Source organism: Lissotriton vulgaris, chromosome 6 (assembly GCF_964263255.1).
Source record: "Lissotriton vulgaris chromosome 6, aLisVul1.2, whole genome shotgun sequence".
NCBI classification, from domain to species: Eukaryota; Metazoa; Chordata; class Amphibia; order Caudata; family Salamandridae; genus Lissotriton; species Lissotriton vulgaris.
In genome coordinates, this window is record NC_141694.1 from 1,493,878,594 (window position 1) to 1,493,893,687 (window position 15,094).

The following is a 15,094-nucleotide window of genomic DNA, read 5'->3' on the forward strand; positions in this document are numbered from 1 at the left end:
TACCTCAACCATGTTTTAATACTAGCCCCAAACTGTGCCAATCATATCTCAACCATGTTTTAATACTAGCCCCACACTGCGTCAATCATACCTCAACCATGTTTTAATACTAGCCCCAAACTGCACCAATCATACCTCAATCCTGTATTTATACTAGCCCCACACTGCACCAATCATACCTCAATCATGTTTTAATACTAGCCCCACACTGCGTCAATCATACCTCAACCATGTTTAAATACTAGCCCCAAAGTGCACCAATCATACCCCAACCATGTTTTAATACTAGCCCCAAAGTGCACAAATCATACCTCAACCATGTTTTAATGCTAGCCCCAAAGTGCACCAATCATACCTCAACCATGTTTTAATACTAGCCCCAAACTGCAACTATTATACCTCAACCTTGTTTTAATACTAGCCCCACACTGCGCCAATCATACCTCAACCATGTTTTAATACTTGTCCCACACTGCACCAATCATACCTCAACCATGTTTTAATACTAGCCCAAAGTGCCCCAATCATACCTCAACCATGTTTTAATACTAGCCCCAAAGTGCACCAATCATACCTCAACCATGTTTTAATACTAGCCCCAAAGTGTGCCAATCATACCTCAACCATGTTTTAATACTAACCCCACACTGTGAAAATGATATACCTCAACCATGTATTAATACTAGCCCCAAAGTGCACCATTCATACCTCAACCATGTTTTAATACTAGCCCGAAGTGCACCAATCATACCTCAACCATGTTTTAATACTAGCCGCAAAGTGCACCAATCATACCTCAACCATGTTTTAATACTAGCCCCACATTGCGCAAATTATATCCCTCAACCAATGTTTTAATACTAGCCTCAAAGTGCACCAACCATACCTCAACCATGTTTTAATACTAGCCCCACACTGCGCCAATCATACCTCAACCATGTTTTAATACTAGCCCTAAAGTGCACCAATCATACCTCAACCGTGTTTTAATACTAGCCCGAAGTGCACCAATCATACCTCAACCATGTTTCAATACTAGCCCCACACTGTGCAAATTATATACCTTAACCATGTTTTAACACTAGCCCCACACTGTGCAAATTATATACCTCAACCATGTTTTAATACTAGCCCCAAACTGTGCCAATCATACCTCAACCATGTTTTAATACTAGCCCCACGCTGCCCCAATCATACCTCAACCATGTTTTAATACTAGCCCCACACTGCGCCAATCATACCTCAACCATGTTTTAATACTAGCCTCAAAGTGCACCAACCATACCTCAACCATGTTTTAATACTAGCCCCAAAGTGCACCAATCCTACCTCAAGCATGTTTTAATACTAGCCCCAAAGTGCACCAACCATACCTCAACCATGTTTTAATACTAGCCCCAAACTGTGCCAATCATATCTCAACCATGTTTTAATACTAGCCCCAAAGTGCACCAATCATACTTCAACCATGTTTTAATACTAGCCCCAAAGTGCACCAATCCTACCTCAAGCATGTTTTAATACTAGCCCCAAAGTTCACCAACCATACCTCAACCATGTTTTAATACTAGCCCCAAACTGTGCCAATCATATCTCAACCATGTTTTAATACTAGCCCCAAAGTGCACCAATCATACCTCAACCAGGTTTTAATACTAGCCTCAAAGTGCACCAACCATACCTCAAGCATGTTTTAATACTAGCCCCAAAGTGCACCAATCATACCTCAACCATGTTTTAATACTAGCCCCACACTGCGCCAATCATACCTCAACCATGTTTTAATACTAGCCCCAAAGAACACCAATCATACCCCAACCATGTTTTAATACTAGCCCCACACTCTGCCAATGATATATCAACCATGTTTTGATACTAACCTTAAATTGCACCAATCATATCGCAACCATGTTTTTATACTAGCAATAATCAGCGAGCATACCCAAACACTCTGTAGTGGAGATGGGTGTGAGGAGAGTGTGGCGAGAAATTTTAACTGGCCGCTTTTAATATTACTATACTGTTAAAATACCTTCTTGGAGCGAGACTGCTTCGCCCAAGACCTCTTTGGATCCCCCCTCTCAGCGCTGCTGTGTTTAGGCGCCGAGATCGAAAACAGTCACTTTGGCCGCCATCTTGGGTAGGGCAAGGCTGCCTGCCCAGGTGATCGCTCCTCCCACCCTCCTTCCACCCTGCTCTGGGATGGATAAAAACAACAGACCCACCCGTCCGCGCAGCGGGCGGGCGCAGCGGGCGCGCCGGCGGCGCTCCGAAGGCGCGCCAAAGGCGAGCCCGTCTGCGCCCGTCCGCGCCGGGACCGGGCCCAAGGCCACAACCCCTGCTCGGCCCATCCTGTACAAACGGAGTACTCTGCTGAGCCTTCGCCCAAACCATACCTCTCATTGTACCAAACTTGACCTGACACATTCTCCTATGGGCACTAACTTAAAATGCTCTCATTGTGATATCGTCGTCCCTTTTAATAACGACATCCTCCACACTCAGGTCCCTAAGCAGGCCAAGGAGAAGTATATTACCATGGCCCTTATCAATGCGCGCTCCCTGGGTAAACACTGCCAAGAGATAGCCGATCTTATTATCGACTACAAATTAGATGCCCTGTTTATTACGGAAACTTGGATGGACGAGGCATCTGCTCCCGACTTGGTCACGGCAGTCCCACCAGGTTATAAGGTTTATAGGCAGGATAGAGAGAAAAATAGAGGGGGTGGCCTGGCTATCATAGTGAAAGACCAATTTAAGGTCCGCACATCCCCTATTCCCGCCATATCTTGCGAAGCTCTACATTTTAATATAAAATTCACACCGTCTTTTAGTTTTAACGGAGTGCTCCTCTATCGACCTCCTGGGGCCAGAGCAGCTTTCCTAACAAACTTAACCATCTTAATGGAATCATTAGCCACAGATGAGTCCACTACGGTAATGGGCGATTTTAATTTTTATCTTGAGCAAAATAATGATAGAGACACCTTTACTCTCACATCTGATTTAGAAATTATAGGACTCAAACAATTGGTTACGGCCCCAACCCATCAGGCAGGACATACGCTAGATGGCATGTTCACGAACGTGGAAGACCTTCAGGTGACTAAAATCCTTCCCATGACATGGACCGACCACTCGGCCATTTTCAGCAGGCTGACTATTAAAGATCCGTGTAGGAAGAATACTCCCCATCCCAAGCCAGGCACCTTCAAGGCGTGGAAGGACATAAACAACAACAACCTAAATATACTTTTAAATAATACTAAGCCTGAACTATCTAATGATCCCTGTACGGCTACTTCCCAATTTCATGAATGGCTGAGTGATGCCACGTCTCAATTGGCACCCACTAAGTCCCACTCAAGGAACAGAAGTATGCCGACTGCTCAATGGTACACAGAAGAACTAAAATTACAGAAACAATTAACGAGAAACAGGGAAAGGTACTGGCGACGAACTCACGACAGTGAAAGCAAGAATAGATATAAAGAAGCGCTAGCCACTTATAAAACCATGATCACGACAGCAAAGAAGCACTTCTTTACTCTACATATAGAGCAAGCTAAAAAATCTACCAAACAGCTGTATAACTTAGCTAAAACCCTATCGGGTAACACACCAGACCTAAACCCTCCCCCATCACAATTACTATGTGATGCCTTGTCTGAGTTCTTCTTCACAAAGGTGAACAATATATATCAAGCGTTCACCTCGGAACCCAATACTACTGTTGTTCCATCTTCGCGGATAGTTCCGAGTAACACCATGACGAGTTTTAAACCTCTAACGACCGATCAAACTAAATCCATACTGAAGTCCATTAAATCAGGCTCTGCCCTGGACCCATGCCCCACTTCGGTGTTAGCCATGGTTTCAGACACAGTTAATCCCATTATCACCCACGTTTGCAATATAATATTGAGTTCTGGGACCTATCCGGACTCTTTAAAAAACACATTGATTAAGCCTTTGCTTAAAAAACCAAATCTTGACAGGGATGATTTGAAAAATTACCGGCCTATAGCAAATCTTCCATTTCTGGCCAAACTGACAGAGAAAGCCATGAACCAGCAGCTGTCAGAATATATTGAGAGAAATAATCTGCTTGATGATACCCAGTTTGGGTTCCGTAAATATCATGGAACCGAAACTGCCCTCATCAAGGCAGCGGATGATATTAGACTCATCCGGGACCAAGGAGGGACAGCTTTGCTGGTGCTCTTGGACCTCTCGGCAGCATTCGACACGGTTTACCATAAGACCTTGGTCGACCGTGTCGAAAAAATGGGGATCCACTCCGCAGCGAGAGACCTGCTTGCCTCCTTCCTGGCTAATAGAACTCAGGCGGTAACCCTTGGACCATTTCGATCTGCCAAATTGTCGCTGCCGTGTGGGGTTCCTCAAGGCTCATCCCTTAGTCCGACACTTTTTAACATCTATGTGTCGGACCTTGCCAGTGTCATCAAGGCACATGGGATGAGCCTAACCCCGTACGCAGACGACACACAGTTGGTGTTGGCCATTAAGGGTGACGGACAGGAGGTGGCAGAAAGGTTCCAAAGTGGCATGATAGCTATCGGTGAGTGGATGGCAGGAAACTGCCTGAAGCTCAACTCCGAGAAAACGGAGGTCGTAATCTTTGGCAGTCTCTTGCCACCGTGGCCCGATATTTGGTGGCCATCAACATCTGGCACCCCACCTTGCCCGACCCCCAAGGTGAGGAATCTGGGAGTCACCTTTGACAATCAGCTGAACTTCATGGCTCATGCCAATAAGGTAGCGTCCACGGCCCACTTTAAACTTAGAATAATTAGGAAAATCTTGCCTTTTCTGCCTGACACAGCCGCCAAGACCCTGGTCACGTCATTGGTTTTAAGTTCACTAGACTACTGCAACGGACTCTTTCTGAATGTACAATCTAGAGTCACAAAGAAGTTGCAGATGGTACAAAATGCGGCAGCACGCTTGCTGTCCAAAAAACCAAAATTCGCACCCATCTCAGATACTCTAAGGTCCTACCATTGGTTGTCCATTCAAAACAGGATAAAGTTTAAAGCGATGTGCATAGTTTACAAAGTAATGCAGGATCAGGGGCCTCGCTTCCTTAAAGATCACCTAATACCCTATAGTCCGGCTAGAAAGCTACGATCCTCAGCACTTAACCAATTAGTGGTCCCACGTACCAGAACTGTGACTTGGGGTGACCGCCGTTTCCTAGTTGCGGCCCCCAAGATCTGGAACACCTTACCATATCACATTAAAGCCAGTCCATCGCTCCTACAGTTTAGGAAAAAGCTGAAGACGTGGTTATTTAACCAATAAATGTAGCACACCAGCCGCATCCTTACCTCTAGGGAATGACATTACTGCAGTCTAGCGCCGAGACACCCAAGGGTAATTGTTCGCGCTCTATAAATGTCAGAAAATAAAATAAATAAATAAAGGTTTGAGTTTGTAGCAGTTTAATTGCCGGATTGTTCATTTTAATGAAGCTAACCAAATCTTTTTGCAATACAATTTTCCGACTATATTTACAAAGAAATCATAGGTTACACTGCAGTATGAACAGGAAACGAATGGCATAATGCATTGCTCTGGGACTCAGTCCTAAAGAGTATTGTTTCTCTGCAGTGTTTAAGAATTATGTAGCTTTAATGAAACTGTGCAATAATTACTTAGGTACAGTCAGCGGTGGTTCCTCTGCAATTGGCAGAGGAGCGTCGCCCCACTGGCTCAAAGCCAGCAGCTGAAAAATAAAACGATATTTCATTATCGTTTAATTTTTCACCTGCTGGCTGAGCCACAGTGGCGGCTGGCACAGATCAGGGTGGGAGGGAGGGTGAAGGGCAGGGGGAGGGTGAAGGGCAGAGGGGAGGGGGTTAAGAAAAAGAAAACATACCTCATTGCCGCTTCTCACCAAGCTCTCCACCGTTGTCTCTCCCGGAACAGGAACAGAGCACCTAGAAAGCACCCAGGCGCCCCTGAGGCAATCACAACGCTGCAATGCAGCATTGTGATTGGTTTGAATGCTGTTGTTCGGCATTCAAACGGGGACTCGGGCCTGGCCATGTTCTCCACCTAGGCTGTAATGCAATCTGGGTGGAGAACATGCAAAGTGCGCACAACTGTTTGGCCTGCCCTAAACGGCGGGCCAAACGTACATGCACACTTAGGGAGTGCAAAGCACTCCTCCCCTGCTCTGTCAGCAGAGCAGGCTTGCCCGGCCCGCAAATCTGCAGCAACAAGGAAAACATTAAATGATTATAAGTTAGCAGAGAAGCCAACACTGTTGAGCCAGTCTGTGTAGGGATGGGCGGGCAGGTCAACGAGAGGATGCAGTGGAGTGCACTTCTAAGTACGCATGTCTGTTTGGCCAGCTGTCTTAGGCCGGCCAAATAGGCACGTGAAGTTAGGTTTCTCTAACCCATCTGTATTGCTCAGCCGGGTTGGAGAAACAGCTCAGACTCCCAGTGCCTGAGCTAGTGTGAATCCAGCCCGCTCAGGCCAATACCTGTGCTTCTGTCATAGCATGAGAGCAGTGCAGGGATTGCACAGGGGGATTCTGCTGCTGTCCCAGTGTCTGCTGGGACAAGAAAGAAGAGGAACACCAAGGCGTAAGGAGCAAGGCGGTCGGCAGCTTCAGGTAAGTCTTTTTATATTATTACCGCCCCAGGCTCCCCCGCGCCCCTTCCACCCGCTGTACCACTTATTATTTGTGTCGGCCGCCACTGCTAGTTTGTGAGATTTTAAACGTTTGATTGTCTGGAGGGGTCGTGTGTTTTTTCCTCGCAATGCGTTTGCTGCATCTTGGCGCTTTATTGTAGAGTAGATCTGTGTTGTGGTATCAGAAGGAATATTGGCAGAAATATTCCTATAGTCGTGTAGCGCTTAAAAGCCACCTTAGTCAATCCAGGGAATGAATGCTAAACCCACCGTGTACAGACCTGATACGGACATGCCTGTGTACTCTAGTGACATAGAGTGAACATGCTTGTCCACATCATACTATCTGCCTGCCTCACTGCAGAGCACTCAGTCCGTTCGCTGCCGACTGCCCTTGGCCACTGGAGCGAATGAAGCTATTCTGCAAAAATAAAATGTTGTTTATGACTTTAGGATGTCTTTTTTCTCCAACGTTTTGTGAACTCTCCCGAACACTGGTGGTTACAAGCTCATCAGAGGGAGAGCAAGGCTGGGATTTCCTTCACTCATGTTTACAGCCCTGAATTTATAGTTCCTGCCGTTTTTATGTTCGAACAAATGGCTTTCAGCCTGAATACAGCAGTGGTTTGCTGAAAGCTGGCACTCGAAATGCGAGCAATGAAGTCCATTTGTCAAGACAAAGGCACGGGGCCTGGAAAGACATGGTTGGCTGCGTTTGGCGGGGCGGGTAGATAGTGGCGGAAATCCTGATGGCAGGGAAAGGAAACCCCAGCCTTGCCTTTGATGATGTGCACTCCTGACTCGTGACCTGGGGTTTAGCAGACGTGCTGTGCAGCTTGATCTGCAGCACACAATCCGCGGCCACCCTCGGTGTAACTAACAAGACCTACAGATAGATATAAAGTGCTGGGGTGGCTGCAGTGCTTACAAGTACTTCTGGTTGGTGCTTATGCCAGTGTGTGCATAGTAGGATAGCATGGCATTGGCAACAAGCTGCATTTTGGTTCCAGCTCTGCCACAGCCGCAGTCCTAGTGATTGCAGGTTTAGTAGTAGCACTCCTCCTGCAACTAGCTATTTTTTATAAAGCTTTCTATAATTGCTTGTAAGTTGCACTAGAAATGCTAAACCTGCCCCTGAATGTCACCTGCGCTTGTGATTTCCAGGGCATGTGTTCTGCCTTGAAGGCGCCTTGCGTTCAGAATGCATCCTCGGTGGTCAGAAGTACAACCCTCCCAGAGTGCTCAGAAAGTGTTGCGAAGGTGCTCTTCTTTGAGGTGCAGCTCCTTTTCACAACACCGAGATGAGAAGCAATCTGCTGTGAAATCTAATTCTCCCATTTAAATGAACAGGAGATGCGCAACTTCCATGCTGGTCCTGAGGGTGCTGATGGAAAGTGCAGCACTTACCATAAGTCCCACAATGAAAGTGCATCGGGTCTGTTCTAATTAAAGCCTGTTGTGGTGCTGGAACGATTTTCAGAGTGAGGGTGCTGCCATCAATGCTGTGACTGAAATCAGTCAGAAGTGTCACAAATGCACTACACTCATTCATCAGGAGCGTGGCAAGGATGCAACATTTACCTGGTACGTTAATTAAAGCACTTACCTGTTGCACTGTACTATCTGCACACTACAGTCCCTGGCGGACATATTTAATGCTGCAAGATATGAGGCATTTTGTAATGTATTTAAATATTTCAAGTCTACACATTTACAATTGCTTTCTAAACCTTCTTGCCCTCTCAAATTTGCTTTAAGATGCTCCATTTGCACACACTTGGCAAACCCCTCCACCCCGAGTCCATCCTGTAATAGTCGGCTCGCTCACCATCAACTTAACACTTATCCTCGACTTTTACGCCTCCCCAATTTCAAATGTCACCATCCGCCCCTGGGTACAGCCTCCCAAATCAAACTTTTGGGGATTTCTCACCCCATTCTAAATCCGAGCACTCTCTTCCAGATTACCAGGGCTGCGCCTTGTATCTCTTGCATGACCAGTTCAGCCCTGCTGACAGCCAAAATCGGTTTCTTTGCTTTGTTGAAACAATGTTACAAAAAAGCAACATTTATTTAGGAGAGATACATTATTGTAACAACCTGAATAAAAGGTGTTCTTTCTGTTATGCACTATGCATTACCATCATGTGTGATGTGAATTACTTTGATGTTTTAATCAATCTTACGTCAAAAATGTTGGTGATCGCTGTGCGTCATGCTTGGCCCTCTGATGCACGTGTCCCATCCTGCTGCACCTGTTGTGGTGGTAATTCCTCCCTCATCTGTGCCGGATTCGGGCTAAATGGTGATGTTGTGAAGACTCATTCTCTTGGCTATATTATGTAGAATGGCACATGTGGCAGCAAGTTTACAACACATCTCAGGTCTATAAAGTATTGTTCTGCCAGTGTTATGGAGGCAGCAGAACCTGGACTTAATGATGCCAAAGGTCCGTTCTAGGATGGACCATGTTGTATTATGTGCCCTGTTGTACTGCCTTTCACTTCTGGTTCTTGGGGTCAAGTGTGGTGTCAGTATCCAAGTCAATAAAGAGAATTAAGGTGCACTCCCTTTTATAAACTGATTCAAAGGTATCTACTATGGCAGGCATTATGGTGGGATGAACTGGGAGACATTGTAGACCAGGACTGGGAGGAGGCATTGCCGTCCCCGCAGGAGGTGGTAATTCCATCCTGACTACAACTCGTGCAACTGAAAATATTGCACAGAACATGCTACACTAGGATGACACTTCACAAAATCGGACAGACTAAAATACATTTGTGTTTACGGCGGTGTGGGCAGATGGGCACATTTTACCACATGTTGTGGAACTGTCCCAACATAGCACAACACTGGGAGGCAGTCATGGCTACAATCACCCGGGTCTGTGGCTTCGAGGTCCCCCCAGAACCATGAAGGTGCCCTCTAAATATTTGGGAGTCAACCGACCTCAACCACACAGCACAGGCATGGACGACCGTTTGGATTACAGTGGCTAAGCAAAATATCGCACAGCGCTGGGGAGCGCTAACTGCCCCCCTGCATCAACACTGGTCTCATGACCTAGACAAGGCAATGGGGGCAGAAAAGGCAGTATTCATTCAGAGGTTGTCCCCAAAAGTGGGTGTGGGTATGGGGCAAGTAGGACTCATTCCGAGGTAATATTTGCGCCCCTCCCCTCCCCCCCCCCCCACCTGAGGAATCCGACCCAGATCCAAGCGACTAACCCACACAAACTATCACAGAGCTACATGAGCAGCCTGGGATTGGGGATTGCGAAACTTGTGTCTGGGAAATTGAATGGTAAAGCACATCTATACTATGTACCAACTGACAAGCTACCTTGTAACATGTATATTACGAGATTTGCAAATGTCATATGTTATCAGCAATGTTGTAAGCATACATCAATAAAAAATAAAAAATAGGTATCTACTATTTTTGACTATTGGTGCTACGGTACCACGGTACCACACTTGCTGTCAAGCCTGTCATACCAAGTGCCCACAGAAAATACTGTGAAGTGCTAGCGAAGAAAACTTACTAGCATTGTGCACTTTTCACTGGGTTGCAAAGCAAACCCTCCATAATAACAAATTGTTCTAAACAAGAAAACACTTACTCAAGTCCATACATATACTCTATTGTTTGACATACATTTTTTCCAATCTCGTTTTTACATGAAACCATGGATGTTTATCCATTCAAAGTAAATTGAAACAGTATTCACATACAATACATGATATAAATCAAAGACATTACATAGAAAAACATGAATGATTGTTGCATATGATTCTTGTGCATGACTGATGCATTTCGGGACTATATCGTCCCTTCCTCAGGAGAAAACCTATAAAAGAATATGTAATCATTTGTTTAGAAAAAACATATTTCATTGCTAAAACAGACAAACACATTAATGAGTTTCATTACCCAAAACGTATTAATACACTGGTGATAACTTGCTGCTAGATTTCTGTATCCAAGGACGCAAGGCATGAGAAGGAGAAATGAATAGGTCGTATTACACAAACAGTTCTGGCCACAGTATGCAATCATCTTGCAAAGTAGAAAGCCATCGCCAAATTCACCCTGAGACAGTCTGTTAAGTATTCCACTGTGGTAGAACATGGAGGAGTCATGGGTGCTGGTTGGGAGATCTTGTCTCATGGTCTGTTATCCCCTTCGATGCTGGTGACGGAACCATTCCGTCATCAGTCACGGTTGAGCTGTGCTGATGACGGAATGGTTCCATCAGGACCGCACCCTGTTCTGGAATGTCCAGCACCGGGGGGGAATTGGCGCCGCAGGGAAGCGGTTATGATGCATGAGGCATATCACACTACCTGTACATTGAGTGAGTGTTAGCTTTTCCTATTTCTGTAGATGAATTAATTTGCTGAAGGGGTACATATGGCACAGTCAATAACATCTGGGAACTGTGATACCTGGTAAAACATTCATTTGGTGTATTGTAAATATTGGGGGGTATTTGGAAAATATATGTATTGGTTAACTTTGCTAACCATGATATCCAAAAACTTGTGTAAGAACCTGGAAAATGCATTTTCTGACACCCCCATCCAGCCACTATTATGACCCACTGATAACTGACAGAAGCTAGAAGGTGTAGACAACACAATACCTGTACATGTGGTAGGAATGCATTGCTTCTGAGTGTTGGGGTCTGAAGCTGAGGTTGTAACAATTAATTCCAGGATTACCTCACTACTGATTCTGTACTTCTCATGTATCTCTTCAGTTTTCTGTTCAAACAGGTTGACCCTCACCCTAAATATCCTCTCCTAGCTCCTCCTCCTCTCTGCTTGCCAACCAAGATCCTCATCCTCCCCACCATTCTGAAAGCACCTGATGCATTTTGGGTGCCCTTTTATAGTTTGGACCTGGTTACCACCAGATATCGATTAATGGTAATTGCATTTCCTAAATGGCTATTTTGTGACTATTCACAATCAGGAAATCCTTTATGTTAAGTTATACTGTTTATTAAGCGCATTGCTGCTCCAACAAGGCTGATTCCCAGCGCTGGAGCTCGAGGATTATTAAACTGTATGTACAAGCCTGTCATAGGGAAGAAGAATGAGGGAATACTAGGTGGAAAAAAGCCATATCTTCAGGTATTTCTTGAAATGCAGGTGGTTCTCAGTGTTCCTGTTGGAAAGAGGTAGCGAGTCCAGAGAACCAAGGCATTGACACGAAAGAGCGGCCTCCCACTCTTGCTCTCCTAACTCAAGGGACAATGGCCAAAGTGGGATCTGCTAAACATAAGGAGCGGGGGGTCGGTAAGGGGATATAAGATTGGACAGGTTAGGAGCCTCCTGGGAGTGTAGAATCTTGTGAGCGACACACAGAGTCTTAAATTGGATACGCTTATCCACGGGGAGCCAATGCAGTTTTTGAAGATGACCGGAGACAGAGCACATTTTCAGTAGGGGGAATAGCAGCCTGGCTGCAGCATTTTGGGCCAGCTACAGTCTTCTGATAACTGACTTGTTGGTTTCCAGATACAAGATATTATAGAAATCTAGCCAGGACAGAATTACTGCATGAATGATAGTTTCTCAGGTGCTAGGGTCGAAAAGAGCAACAGTGGATGTGAGGCTTCTCAAGAGCACGAAACAAGTGCCCACTACCAATTTTGCTTAAGTCTGAAAAGCCAGGGTGCTGTCATTGAAGACACCTAGATTTCTGATGGAGAACTTGGGTATAGGTGGGAAGCCGAGGGAGGAGGGCCACTAGTGGTCACCCCCATAGTGGGTTTCTTTTTCCAATAGAAGTTCTTCTGTTTTAATTGCATTCAATAGAAGGTAATTGGCATTGATCCACTCCGCAACAGCTAGCAATCCTCTTTGGAAGTTAGTCTGGTCGAGCGTAGGATTATCTTTGTAGGAGAGCATGAGCTGGGTGTCATCAGCATAAGATATCAGTGTAATCCCCATAGATTAGATAACCTGTGCCAATATTTATTGAATATAAAAGTTGAACAAGGTAGGGCTCAGTGAAGAGCCCGGGGAAACGCTGTGGTGTAAAATGTGGAAGGAGATATGACCTGGAAGGAGCATTCAGGTAAAAAGACACAAACTAAGGTCGTGCCGCTCCACCTATGCCAATGCCTTGCAAGTGCAGCAGTAAGATTTTATGAGACACCCTTTCAAACGCGGCGCTTAAAGTCAAGCAGGATCAGGGCCAGGCCCGGACTGGTAGTTGCGGGCACCGGGCAATCCCCCAGTGGGCCGCAAGGGTTGGGGCCGGTTTTGGGCCCCTGGGGGCCGTTTTTGTTACAGGGCCGTTTTTGCAGCATCGGCCCTGTGACAAAATCGGCCGAAAAGTGGCCATGACAAAGAGCTCGGTCAACCTCTCCTTCCCTCCCCCCGGGAGGCCGGCCGAGCACTTTGCCAGGGCCGATTTTGGGTTCCCAGTCCGGCCCTGATCAGGGCTGAGGATCGGCCTTCGTCTAGGGCACAGTGAAGTTGCTCAGTGGCTGCGAGGAGCACTGATTCCATGCTGTGCCTTGGCCTTAATGCCGGTTTGGAAGATGCCCAAGATGTGGTTATCATCCAAGAACTTGGTAAGAATGCCATTAACTTGTCTCTCTGTTACCTTCACAAGTAAAGTCAAAAGGGAGATAGGGTGGAAGATTTCAGGTTTGGAGGCATTCAGAGATGATTTCTTCAGGAGGGGGACGGCCTTGGCATGTGTATGTGATGTTAGAAAATCGCTATTTGGAAATCCCAAGTTGCGATTTCCTACTTAGCGATGTTCAAAATGGAATTTCTACTGGATAGAAATCGTATTTTGTGCCACCTAAACAGTCTTTTGTACATTCTAGATTGGCATTTTGCATTAAAAGCCTAAAATTGCGATCTCAAAATGCCTTTGTTCATATGGCCCCAAGTTCTCCATTTGGGCCTTTGATTCAGGAGGGAACCTTTGAGCCAATGTTTAAAAATGGTCATGTTTGTTCTGTCCATATTCAACGAATAGAAACCTCACAGAAGTACGTAGTGGCTAAATTAAACCAACACACACTTACGTTTTTTCTTGGGTAAATCAAATCTATTTTTTTGTGGCTGCCATCTATCACAGAGTAATTGTATATTTTTAGTCTGCTGATTTTTTTCACACGTTTTTAATAATGGTTCAGGTGGTGATGTTTGAATAAAAATTGTTTGTGTTAGCAGTAATTCGTTTTCTGGTTAATATCTTTTTAAAGGGGGTGTACAGATGGGAAGTCACTTCAATCATTACTTTTCTGTTTTTTACATTATGATACTTTGTATTGTGTCATTACATTCTCGTGTCTGGTTAATAGTGCAGTTTCTGTAGCACAGGACTGATTTGTCCCAATTTGATAGACCAGGCAAATGGCACTGAAGGTTGTTTACAGATCATACCTGAACCATTGCAATGCAACCATAGAGGAAGAAATCCCAGTTGCTAATCATTCAGTAATGGTGCAGAGAAGTAAAACAATTTCTGATCCAATAAAAATATATTACCTTGTCAGACTCCTTTGTGACAAAGACAGCAGCCCAAGCCACATATCCTCATCTAAAAAGATACAATATAGTTACTACATCGGATTGTTATTCATGTGGTCTTGACCGCTAACGCACATCCATTCTTTCACAGGGTGTTTGAATTAAACCTATTTATAATTATTAGCTAATTATAATCAAACGTTTAGAGAGAAATTAAATAATCTTAATCTTCAGTTGAGGGTGGATTAAAGTGAAAACATATCTCTAGAAAACGAACCTTTTTTATAGATGGAATGCATCCAAGTCAATACATTGACCCACCCAGGCAGAGCCAGGAAAGCTAACTCACACTAGGTGCTGGCCTTCATGTCTGCTCTAATAATGCTGGAGGCTGGAGGCTGGAGGCTAAAGCCTGACTTTAGGACTACACCTGTACAGCATGGGTGCCCGCATTTATTGGCCGATAAGTCTCTGATTTGTTTTGTTATTCAGCTGTTGGGATAAGCAAGTAAGGGAATATCTTGGGACTAGATGAAACGTTTGCCTTTAAATTCCCCTGGGTGTTCATAAGCATAAGGCCACTCTACCAGGAAGTGGACATGCGTCATCCCATGGTAACAGCAGGCGTGAGAATCAATGGGCCATTGGATAGTGGTGTTCCCATTGGTGTAGGTTTGCACAGTTTAAAAACCCTTCAAGACCACTGAAATGTACAACCAATTTGGATCTTTGAAGAATATTAACAAATCTCTGCCCTCAAAGTACCACCTTGAAAGCTTCTGCAACAAGCGATTTGACCCAACACCTTGCATCAGCTTCCTCGTACACCTATTGAGTATGATTTTGCTGTTAAAATCTCTTTACCAAGGACCCCTGATGAGAAAAACAGTTTGCTTTTGAATAGCTGGGCACTGGTCTTG

At 45.1% G+C, this 15,094-nt stretch overlaps 1 protein-coding gene across 1 annotated transcript in view; it reads left to right on the forward strand.

The window, feature by feature from the left end:
• EML6 (EMAP like 6) overlaps positions 1–15,094 on the forward strand; it is a 748,837-nt gene that overhangs the window by 165,893 nt on the left and 567,850 nt on the right. The gene's annotated exons all lie outside the window — the stretch shown is intronic.